Consider the following 13,297-nt stretch of genomic DNA (forward strand, 5'->3'; position numbering starts at 1 on the left):
TAAAAACAGGCCGGGCTATTCACGTGCGGACGATTAGGGAGAGATTTGAGTCGCTGGCCTGAGATTCTGATGAAGACAATTTGCCGTAAGCGATGACATACGTCAGAAAAAATCTGTGGAGGAAAGACAAGAGCTTTAAAAATGGCAAAAACGTTTTATAGAAAAACTCCATTTGTCATTTTCGTCCACCCATTCAGACAAACCACGTAAAATGCTCTTTTTCAAAAATCTCCTTATTAAGATGAGGTTAAAAAAGTGGTGGCTCCACCCAATCTGGTCATTTTCGCTTCGGTGCCTATTTCTGCTTGCTCTAAAAAATGAAAGTAGGTTTTCTTTTTTTTATTTATTTATTTTAAAATAAATAAAATTTTATTTTTAAATGTTTGGGATTAGCCTATTAGTATATATAAACATATGAATCTAACGATCTAGATTGAATCTGGGTTAATCTGACGATCACGGATTTCTAGTAATGTTTGAATTTTTTATTTTTTTTCTACAAGCCCAAATGAATTAAAATTTTAAGGTTTTGTTTATCAAAATTTGGTGAATCTTCGAAAAATATCAAAAAAATATTTTACATAAAATAAATTGACCAAAATACCTCCGAAAAATTTCAGGGGTATTTTGGTTATTTTTTCTGTAAATAAATTTTTTTATATTTTTATTATGTGTGCTTGATGAGAAGAACACACACCTCAAATTTGAAGTGATTCGAATCTGCAGAAAATAAAATAAAATTTAAATACTATCGGACATCTGTGATCGTCAGATCGGCCCAAATTCAATTTGGACCGTTGAGCTTTTATGTTCATATGAGTTAGTGGGTTAATCCCAATTTTTTTATAAATAATTATAAATAAAAATTATAATATATAAATTTATTACTACATTTAATAATACATAAAATATTTGAAATATTATTTTAATATTATTAATTTAAAATTTATTTTTTAATGCTCTTCAAGTCAGGAGGAAAAATATTTAAACCTTTCTAAACTTTCAAAAGTAATAGTTTTGACTTTTGGTTGGATTTGACTTTTGTCGATCCGTGTCAAAGTCGGTAAATGGGTATTATGGTAATACTATGACCTTTTATTGGTAATCTCTATACGTGTCAAAGCATGGGAGATGGCTTTCTTTCTTTTTACTTCTTATACATGGCATTAATTAATAGAAAAAGTTCTTATAGAGCCGAGACTCTAAGCAATCAAATTGGAACTTACCACAAAAATTTCACTACAAAAATTTCACTAGAAGAGGTTGTTTTGATGCCTAAATATCTTCAAATTGATCATCTCGACATCAAGATGTATGGACATAAGAAAAAAAAGAATTTTAAGTTTTAGAAATAGTGTATTTTGTAACGCATTTGTTGACCGTCTATTTTCAAGATTTTCATAGATTTATCAATTTATACTATCTTTTAAATTTTAAAGTTTATAAAAAAATATATTTTAAAACTACCACAAAAATTTTCAATATTAAAACTACATTGACACTATTTGAAGGTAGGCTCTAATTTAATTGATTGTTTAGAGCCTAAGCTCTATACCCAACACCCTTAATTAATACATATCCGTTTGCTAGCTTATGGAAACTTTTAATAAGTAACACGTGGCAAAGTGAGAAGGGTACACTTTTGGTATTCGGTTCGCTTCGCTCTCCACAGAAAACCCAAAGACTTCGGATGCTTCGTCCAAAAGCGAAAATAATAGAGGTTCCACCCCAGTTTGGGGAATAATTATAGAACAATTGTTTCATGCAGGCTTGACTGCATTTGTACTGTACCAAAGGTATTTTGCATTCATCTTAAAGATGAATGCAAATAGGTAGTCCATTTAAAAACAATTGCAATTAATCATTCAAATGTTTTTTTAATATAATTATTATTTCTAGTTTTTAAAATTTATTTACTTATTCATTCTCATGATCTCTATGTTCGAGAGTATATATTCTCTGAAAATTAGGATCAAATTATATTTAAAAAATATATTTATTGCCAAGCCCGGATTTGTACATGTACGGGCATGCTAACCCTGTCCATAATTATCATCTTCATCATCACCACCATCATCGTTGTTTTTTTCCAATTATTTGAGGTCGGCTACAAGAATCCTAGTCCGCCAATCTGCTCTATTAAATATCATACCTTCAGTGAGGCTATAAGTCCTCATATCTTTTCGGACTGTTCCAACTACATCCTTTTGGGCCTACCCCTTGCCTTTTTCAATCTTTCGACTTGAACTACCTTGCACCTCCTAACAGGTATTGTATTGGGTTGGCGTCATACACGACCAGCTCACTGAAGTCTATTCTCTCCCATTTTATCGCCGATTGGTGCCACACCTAAATTTTTTCGAGTGGATTCATTTCGAATTCTATCCCTTCTTGCCTTGCCACTTATACATCTCAATATCTTTATCTCCACTACACTCATAATTATATATTGATAAATTAAAATATCAATAAATTAAAATATCAATTTTTTTAGTTAAGTTAGATAATCATGAATGTCTTGGATTTAACTAAAAAAATTGGATACTTAAAGATAATGCAATATAGGATTATAAGATTGTAGACACTATTTTAAATCTGGCAAATTCTATGGTTTTTTGAACCCTTAGAACCACATTATCTTATTAGACCGAATTTAATTACCCCAAAACTACCCAAATCCTATCCCAATTTGAAGTAGAGCCCAAGAGCTTTCCAACGGTCTAAAAATCGCCTGAATCGGACCAATGGCTAAAAAGATATAACAAATGACAATTTAGTCCATATGAGACCCAACTGTCGGGTCGCAGGCCGAGCTGTAACCGGCCAGACATGCCCAGACGAGAGCTGATGATGCAGTCAACACATCTGATGATGCAGTAAATACGTTTTATTTAATTAGATAAAGCTAAAACTTCAAGACAAATCCAAAAAATTCTGAAAAACTCCAAAAAATTTAGAAAAAATCGCCAATTGAATCTTATAAATACCCCCTCTCCCTTACTCAGAATGAAAGAGAAAAAGAGACATAAAAGAAACTTAGAAATTCTTGAAATTAAGAAAATTACCCAAAAATATCAAAAATAGAAAAAACCCTTAGAAAATTCCTCAAAATTTAGAAAAAATCCCCAAAAATCTCAAAAAAAGTAGAGAAAATCTCAAAATCTATATGCAACTTTTGGAGATCACAAAACCCTTAGAAAACTAAGGAAATTCTCCTCCAAACCCCGAGAAAGACAGATAGCTTTAGAAAAATCTCTAGATTGAGAACCCTAGATAAGATAAAAACCCTAACCTCTTGAAGTTCTAACCCTCACGACTGATAAAACCTAGACCTGCGGCACAAAAAACCCTAGATCAAACTAGAATTAGGGCACAACAACTCTAGATTTAACCCTTTACACCAAAGATTTGCTGGTTAACATCCGAATCAGAGAGGCAAAGAGGATTGGTTCGGATACAGGCGAGCCCTCGAAGGCTCGGGAATCCCAGGGCATCCGGCCCGGTTTGGTATTATTTCTTTTTCTCTCTTTCTTCTTCTTTTGACTGCTTTGCTTCTTTTATTTATTTTTTATCGGTTAACTTGTCTTAAAAATAGTATTTTAATGCTCTGGATCATGCTAGCTCTGCCACATATCTAATAGTAGATCTACTCGTTTCCAGGCAAATCTGACATCAGATCTGAATTGCATCTGTCACACTTTCTCTACCACTTTATTTACATCTTTTTAATTATTTTAAAGTGTTAAAATTCGAGAGATCTTCATCAGAAGATCTGTCAGATTTTCATCTGAACAGTTTGGCGCCCTCCTTAAAGCTATTTCAAGCTTGATCCAAGCTTCAAATACGATTGTTGTTCACTATTTTTCACTGTTTTCAATCACAAAAGGTCCCAAAAGTTGGTTGTGACTAGAATCCAGGGTTTTGGAACCCTACTTTTTTTGGGTGACACTCCTAGTGTTGCCCAACTGCAAGTATCCCAGAAAAATTATGGGACCCTATAGGATCATTCCAGGGACTTTTGGCTCCCTATTGACCAATTCTTGACCTAAAATAAAAATTTTAAAAATATAAAAAATATATATTTTGCTTCAGATATATATGTTCTATTTCTGCCCTTTTGATTTTATTTTAGTTTCTTAATATTGACTGAAATCATATTTTCCCTGCTTTCACCATGCTTATATAATTGTATTTCATCAAAATTAAAAAGATAAAATAAATAAAAATAAATACATTAGGGTTGCTTACCCCTCCAAATCTAGACCCACTCTTTGTCCAAGCCAAGACTCGTGCACCATCTAGTCTAGATCTTATTCTAGGTTCTAGCATAGGTCTAAGCTTAAGTGTTGCCTCTAGAGCTAGACTAGGCTTACCCTAGTTCAGGGTCTTAACCAAAATCCATTGAGTCTAGTAAGTCTAGGTTCCAGTCTAGTCTTAACCTAGGTCTTAGCTAAGGTTTTTGCCTATAGTGTTAGGCTAGGTTTGTCCTAAGTCGTCGCGTTTAGATCTTACCTAAGTCTAGATTTAAGAACCCAGTCAAAAGTAATCACCTTGTCAGTCACTCAAGGCGACCATGATGACTGCTCCACGACTGACTCTAAGCCTAACTTGCCCAAACCTAAGGACCAGCATGCTTCAATCCCTTGGAGTTATCGACAGACCTCAGGACAATCCATTATCCAACACCCAAATCTTCAATTAGAGGCAGAGTCCCAAGCATCCACTCCTAATCCTGATATCTGTGTGGCCCGAAAAGCTGGCTCCGCCTAAAAAACCTTGAATAATCAGGTAGTCCGACCAGGCATCGTCCTACAGGGGATTTTAGGTAACCAAAGTAAAAGTCGAGTGAGGGAAGAAATTCATACAACATCTAAAGCCAATTCCTATAACTCGAACCAAGATAACTCTGAGGTGCAGCGATCTCGAAACCAAGTCCCACATAGGTCTAGCGGATCTAATCCAACCTCGAGCCACCATAGTATAGCTCATGATGTCCTAAACACTGTATAAAGCAGAGGTGTCAACTCAAACCGACCCTTAGGCAAGATAAGTGTCCAAGCTGCCCTCAAAAGTCTATTTGACCTAGGTTACACTATGCATGCCCCAGCTTACGGGCCGATCCCAAACCAAGTTAGTGGTATAAGTTAACCCTTAGCACAGTCGAGTCAGTTGATTCTTCAATCAATCGCTCTGGTTCATCTAGTCCGACAAACCATGCAATTTTCGCAATTGGTGGCGACACCTATGAGTCAGTACGCCTCTCAGGCACCAATGTATCAAACTGCCCTAGTGACTGGGCTCATCAATCTCAGGCCCATGCAGGCCAACATATACCACAAGTTTCAACTTATCAATCTACTCTTGGGAACCCACCAATCAGTGGGCCTACTGCCATGCCAAATACTCAACAAGAAGACACCTTAAAAGTAATACATGATATCCTTGTAAGAATGGGCATGCATAAAATTCTACCCCCAAAGGCCTATGTTCATGAGACCCTTGGAGGCATGGAAGACCTTCCCCTGGGATTTATCATCCTAGAATTTAGAAACAAGTTCAATAGGAAGAGCGATCCAGATACTCATGTCAATGTGTACCTCCTCTCCGTTCGAGCTTTGCTAGAGGCCTAACCAACTGAAGGCCATATTTTCACAAACATTGACCGGTGAGGCCTTGAACTGGCATCGGAGAACAATCTCCGCTCGACCACACATTACTCCAGACGAAATGTTCAATCTATTCGTCTCTCACTACTGCGGGTCGACACCAAGACATCTCCCTGGGCGAACTCAGTGCAACAAAACAAAACCCAGGAGAATCCTGTGAGGATTTCATCGGTCGATTCCGCGAGGCGGCATTGTGGGTCATAGAATATCCACTTATAGATTCAGTCAAGATCTCTATAGTCTTAGAGAATGCTGCTCCTGAGTACAAGACCTTCTTCAGCCAAGGTCTTATCCCCCACTCTTTCGACTCCATGATCGAGCGAGTAGCGCGACATGAAAAGGCCAGAGGGATACCCCTCAGCACCAAGCCTGACAATAAGTCGATAACAGCTCCCCAAAATAAAAACAAAAACAACGGGAATGATTTCGGTCTGGTTAATGAGATCGTCGTTAGCGGATCGTCCCAAGGTTCAGCTGCTTAACACAACAATCATAATCAAAACCGAAGGGGCCAGCTTAGAGCCAACGCTCAAAATAATAACCAAAGGCGAGAGGATAATTTCACCCTCTCAAAGACCCATTAGAAAAAATGTTGGAATTACTATTGGCTAAGAATATGGTTTATCTCCCGCCACCATCTGAACCACCGTTTCAAGTCACGAATAAGAGCAGGTGGTGCAAATGGCATCAAAACCATGCTCATGATACTTAAAATTGCATATATTTGAAACGAGTGATTCAAGGGTTAATTAATAAGGGGGACATCACTGTCGCACCTAAAAATCAACCTGTCGAAGAGCCTATTTAAAAGATGGGTATTTTCACAAATCATCTCCCTAAAATTATGGTCACTACGACCGAAAAGTCAGGAGCTCAAGACAACTCGAAAGAGAACGTTGTCATTCACATGATTGAGTGTGGAGACAAAGAAGAGGATCCCAATCAGTGCATATTGACTTGTAATCATCACTTTCAAGAACCCGAAGAAGATTTTTTGAGCCTCGTAAGAGGAAGCCCTTCATCTCCAAACCTCGATAACCTTTCCAAATGAGACCGATATGACGAAGATGACACACTAGAGATTGATATGGTCAGGACTAATGAAAAGGCGAGCCAACACCCCACAGTCTCCCATTACTCTTGCTAGGGCTGACCCTATCGAGCATCTGGCTGGCGAGGTCGACTTCTTAACCCGAAGAGGCCGAGTTTTCAAACCCATTCAATTGACGGCCGATATTCTCAATGAAAGAATGAGAAATACCACAAAAACCAAACAACCAACGGGGGTCTTAGATCACGAGCCGAACAAGGAAATTCAAAGATTTGCAACCACCTACGATTTACTAGCTCGTCTTGAGAAGATCTAGGCTCAAATCTCCATCTTGGAGCTACTCGCCAATTCACCAGCTCATAGAGCCCAGATCGAGAAGGTCATTGCCAAGACACACATCTCAATTAACACACAACTGGATGAGTTATGCGGAATGATCAACCAGCTGATGGCACCAATACCAATCATGTTCACAGACGATGACATCCCAGCCAGCTTCAACTGATTTCACGTCCAACCTTTGCACATCACCATCTTCATGCAAGGACATGAGATACAAAGAGTGCTTGTTGATAATGATGCGTCATTAAACATATGCCCTATAAAAATAGTGAAGCAAATAGGCAAAAGCCCAGATGACTTCGAGCCATGTCAACTAACTTCACTGCATATGACGGAACCAAAAGACAAGCTGAAGGCATATTGTCCTCACACTCAAGATCGGCCCTACCATCCAAGTGATAAAGTTTTATGTCTTGGACATAAAACCTTCTTTCAACATGTTGTTAAGAAGACCGTGGCTATATGAAAACCTCGTGGTTGCCTCTACACTCCATCAATGCCTCAAATTTCCAACTAAAAACAGCATCGCAAAGCTATGCCCTGAACCCCGTGCTTCTATCAATCCTAGTATACATAACGGGAAGCTAGCCGTAGGAGTCGAGCTCGGAGAAATCCCACTCGCTTCTTTCGAGCAAGCCGATTGTGCCACCTTATGCCTAGAGGCCGGCGACTTCAAATTTTGCAAACTTTTGCATCGATGGATGACATTATCCAATGTCAACATCGATACGGTTTCGGGTCCCTCGAAGCATGGCACATGCTCTTCTCCCAAGGCTTTCAACCAGGAAAAGGCTTGGGTAGTCAAGGGTAAGGTGTAACAGAGGCAATTTCTGAATCATTCGAAGCCAAAACTGAAAAAGGAGATTGAAGAGGTCTCAAGTGTTCTCTCACCTTATTGCAAAGCCGGATGAAGCCTTTAAGCTATCCGGGCAATGTATCTGGAGGCATTCATAGCCTCGATCCTCTCGATGCCCGTCCTTCAAAATGGCCTAAGGTGAACCTAGAATCCCCAATAGAGAATAACTCTTCTTCGACATCTCAGCACACACAAGAATTAGGAATTGAAGACTTTTTTGCTAACCTGGATTTGAAGGTATGCACAATCGGCTCTAAAACAGGCAAGCGTGCTCATCCTCCGATTCAAACCCATGAACGAAATTGGTCGATCACTCCCCTATCTAGAGAATTGCTGGAAGCATACCAGCGACACTTTCAAGTCCCAGTGCCAAAAACAAATAGGCGCAGGGTGGCCACTTAACCACCCTACGCGCCCAGTCCCCAATATTTCTCTCATGAGTCCCATAAGGGACATCTCTTGTGTTATTTCAAAAACTGTTGAAAAATCAAAACATGATAAAACTGATAATAATGAAAAAGAATTTTTAAAAATAGTGAACACTCAAGATAGCCCGATAATGGTGCACAATACCCAAGATGACGAATTAGATGATCATGACGAAGATCAAGAGAGCCAAGAGTCTGAAGAAATCTCTCAACCTGAGGAACTCACTTCCCATATTGAGCAATTCAAGAAGAGGTTCGATGGTGACCCAACGATTATCATCGAGACGATCGACATAAACCTAGGAAGTGAGAAGGATTCAAGGTTAATCAAGATTGGAACCTCCCTATCTCCTAAGGAGGGAGAAAATATGATTTCCTTTCTCAAGGAATATCGCGATGTCTACGCCTGGTCATATGATGATATGAGAGGGCTAGATCCCACATTGATGCAAGATCACTAAATATTCAATGAACGGCAAAGCTTGTAAGGCAGAAACTCCGATGTCAGAAAACCCATCTTGAGCTCAAAATTAAAGAAGAAATCGACAAGCTGCTCAAAGCGAAGTTCATTACCCCCGTCGATTACTCAGAATTGTTGACCAACATAGTGGTCGTACCCAAGAAAGATGGGAGGATCAGAGTGTGTGTTGACTACAGAGACCTCAACAAGGCATGCCCAAAGGACAAATTTCCATTAACAACATAGATGCCTTGGTCGATAATACTACGAGGCATGAGATGCTGTCATTCATGGAGGGCTTCTCATGTTACAACCAGATCTTTATGGTAGAAAAAGACCAGACCAAGACTTTGTTCATAAAGCAATGGGGAACTTATTGCTACAAAGTCATGCCCTCCAGCCTAAAAAATGCAGGGGCAACTTATCAGCGGGCAATGACTAGCATCTTCCACAACTTAATGCACACCATCATGGAAGACTATGTCGACGACATTCTGGTCAAGTCGGAGACAAGGCTTGATCATCTCACCAACCTACGAACCATTTTTGAAAGGCTCCGGAAACATCAACTCAAATTTAATCCTCAAAGTTGTGCCTTTGGGGTTGAATCTAATAAATTACTAGGCTTTATAGTAAGTCAAAGAGACATTGAGGTGGACCCGTCCAAAATACGAGCCATCACTAAAATACCCTCTCCCCATAACATCAAAGAAATTCGTGGGCTGCAGGGTCGCATACAAGCCATAAGGCGTTTCATCTCACAACTAGTAGACAAGTGCACGCCGTTTATAGACTACTCAAAAAAGATACCTCATTCATATGGGATAATGAGTGCCAAGAAGCGTTTTATCAAATCAAGGAGAATCTCACCAAACCTCTCATCATTAGTCCTCCAAGTCCAGACAACCTATTGGAGATACCAGTCCTGCACGGAAGTTTTGGCGAAGTGGATAATGCTATTGAGCCAGTTCAAGATCGAATATGTTATTCAAAAATTGATCAAAGGACAAGCCATTGCTGACCACTTAGCAGAACATGCACTGTCAGATAACACTCCCAACAATACGGATCTCCCTGATGATAACCTCTTCACAATTAAGGAATCAATTTGGGAGCTATACTTCGATGGTGCAAGGAATGAATACAGTTCAAGTATAGGAGTCATATTATGCTCATCGAAGAAGATTTTAATGCTAACAGCCATCAGATTGAATTTCCTATATACCAATAATGTTGCTGAATATGAAGCCTTGATAGCCGGGCTTAATAACGCCATGGGAATAAAAATCTAACAAATACGAGTGATTGGTGACTCCTTACTGGTCATAAACCAAGTTCAAGGGATTTGAAAGGTGAAAGAAGAAAAGATCAAGCCCTCTCAAGAAAAGTTGAAAAAGATAATCCCATATTTCAAGAAAATCACCATTCAGCATGTAACTAGGGAAAGTAATCGGTTCACCGACGCCCTTGCAACTCTTGCTTCAATAGTTGATATTCCTCCAGAAATCACCACGCTGCCATTCTATATCAGGAACAAACATGATCCTTCCCCACCAATGATCGAAGAAGAAATAGAGCAAGAAAATGAGAACAATGGGGATGTGTCTCTCGTGGCTTCAGATGCGCTAATTAAGGCAAAACCATGGTTCCACGATGTTCTGTCCTTACTAAAAGATGGGTAACACCCTGAAAGAGCCACCAAAAAGGATAAAGAAGCCTTGCAATGGTTTTCTATGGGATTCTTAGTAAAAGGTGATCTCCTATTCAAAAAGTCCTTTGATGGCATCATTCTACAGTGTCTCGATTAGTCAAAAATCGACCAAGTAGTGATAGAGTTACAAAAGCAGGTCATTCTGGCGCAACGACCTAAGCTCAAAAAATTAGGTGCCAAGGCTATTACTGCACCACCATGACTGAAGATTGTTGAAAGTTCATAAAGAGGTGTCCCAAATGTCAACTTTATGGACACCTCATCCATGCACCATATGTACCATTCAACTCAACACCACATGCATGGCCCTTTGCCATGTGGGGTCTTGATATCATCGGAATGATATCACTGAAAGCCTCAAACGGCCACCGTTTTATATTAACTATAAAGTACTTCACCAAATGGATAGAAGCCGCATCACTTGTCAAAATTGAGGGACAATATGTTGCACGTTTCGTAAAGAACAATATTGTATTTAGGTTCGGTGTTTCTGAGTCAATCATTACCGACAATGGATCCAATCTCACAAATGAAAATGTCTCTAAGGTGTGCAAAAAGTTTGAGATAACGCAAAAATTTTCCACACCTTACTACCCTCAAGGAAATAGACAAGAAGAGGCTACAAACAAAGGACTTCTCAAAATTATAGATAGAATAAAAGAAGGTGGCAAAGATTGGCATAAAAAGCTAAATGACGTGTTATGGGCCTATCGGGCAACTGAGAAGACTCTTACTGGCATGACCCCGTACTCATTGGTGTATGGTATGGAAGTAGTGTTACCTATTGAAGTTGAGATACCATCTCTTCGATTGCTTATTCATAAAGATTCAGATGAGAAACAAAAGATCGAAGCACAAATCGCTGCCCTCGTTAATTTGGATGAAAGACGACTACGAGCAATACAAAATATTGTTGCTTACTAGCGTAGAATCGAGAGGGCATACCAAAGTAAAGTTGTTCCACGATAGTTCAGGGAAGGGGACATGGTACTCCAAAAAATCTTCTACACTCCTGCAAACCTACACCCTTTAGGCAAGTTTAAACTTAATTGGGAGGGGCCATTCGTGGTCATCTGAGTGCACACAAGCAATTCTTATAAGATCAAGAATCAGAAGGGCTGCGAGCTCAACGACCCCATCAATGCGATGCATCTCAAAAAAAACTACCCGTAACGGGCTCAAAAGAGTGGTGAAAAACCTGAAAAGGCATAAAAAAATTAAATTAAATTAAATTAAAAAAAAAAAAAAAGGACGGGGTGAAAACCTGGAAGGGCATCACAGGCAAAAAAAAAAAAAAAAAACTCTAAGAATGAGCTTCTCATTCAAAAACACTGGAGTACAAACAAGTACTTGCGAATTCTAACAATACGGCACAAGCAGACCCTGAGGACGAAGACTCCTCTTAAACCCTGCAGGTTTCTAACATAACCAACTCAGAAAAATGCAGTAGTGTGATATGAATGGAAAATCGAAGTGACTTCAACGAATCCTGGAAGAACATCAGGACCTCTCCAAGATGGAAGCTCAGTAAGAATCCAAAGAACTCTTCATGGACCCGCGAAGCACAGGATGAAAGCTCCAAAGGTAAAAAGACAGCTTCGAGACTTTTGAGTTCTCACGATCCCACAAGGAAATCTTTTCATCATCTTTGGGTAAAATATAATAACGAAAATGACCACCAAATGGACCACATGTGGCAAAACTGTAAGGCCCGTCACTTTTAAAAACGCTTTTTTAATCTGATTGTTAAAAACCTCCATTTCGAAAACCTTTTTGGAAATGACTTCCTCCATCACTATAAGAGGTTAAATTGTTAGTCGATCTGGCCTCGTTCTCGAAGCCAACTTACTACGCCTGTTATGAAGGCTTGGAACTAGCTAGGCACTCCATGGTTGTATGAGTATAACTACCAACTACCACATATCGGAGATGAGTGAACCTCGCCAATGACGACTCTTGACTGGATCCCCTGAGGCTAAATGAGACAAGCTCATGCCCGTATGTGCATATGATGTCCCAAAGTCTAATTAGGAAAAAATCTCAAACTCGTGCGATGTTAAAAAGCCGAGACAGGAAAAATGTCAAACTCATGTGATGTTAAAGAGCCTAGACAGAAAAAACATTAAACTCATGTGACGTTAAAGAGCCGAGACAGAAAAGATATCAAACTCGTGCGACGTAAAGGAGTCGAAACAGCTATCGTCTACCCCCATATGATATGAAAGATCGGGTGCATTCAGGGCACAACCCCCCTGTTTCAATGGAATGATGTCAAACTCATGTGACGTAAAAGAGCCGAGGCAGGTACCGTATGACGTGAAATGTCAGGTGTATTCAGGGCCCAACCACCATGTTTAATGGAAAGATGTCAAACTCATGCAACGTAAAAGTTCCAAGGAAGGTACTGTCTATCCCTGTATGACGTGAAAGGTCGGGTGTATTGAGGGCACAACCACCCTATTTCACTGGAAAGACTTCAAACTCGTGCGATGTAAAAGAGTCGAGACAGATATCGTCTATCCCCATATGACATGAAGGTCGGGTGTATCCAGGGCACAACCACCCTATTTCAATAAAAAAAAGGATCAAACTTGTGCGACGTAAAAGAGCCGAAGCAAGTACCGTCCAGCCCCATATGACGCGAAAGGTCGGGTGTATCCAGGGCACAACCACCATGTTCGATGGATTCCGTCTATCCCCGTATTGATGTAAAAGGGTCGAGTGTATGATCCGTTGCTGCATGACTCTAAACTTCTTAGAGGGCTCTATGGTTGCAGGAGTTA

This window comes from Amborella trichopoda, chromosome 3 (genome assembly GCF_054954075.1).
Source record: "Amborella trichopoda isolate Santa Cruz 75 chromosome 3, AtrichopodaSantaCruz75HAP2 v2.0, whole genome shotgun sequence".
Taxonomy (NCBI): Eukaryota; Viridiplantae; Streptophyta; class Magnoliopsida; order Amborellales; family Amborellaceae; genus Amborella; species Amborella trichopoda.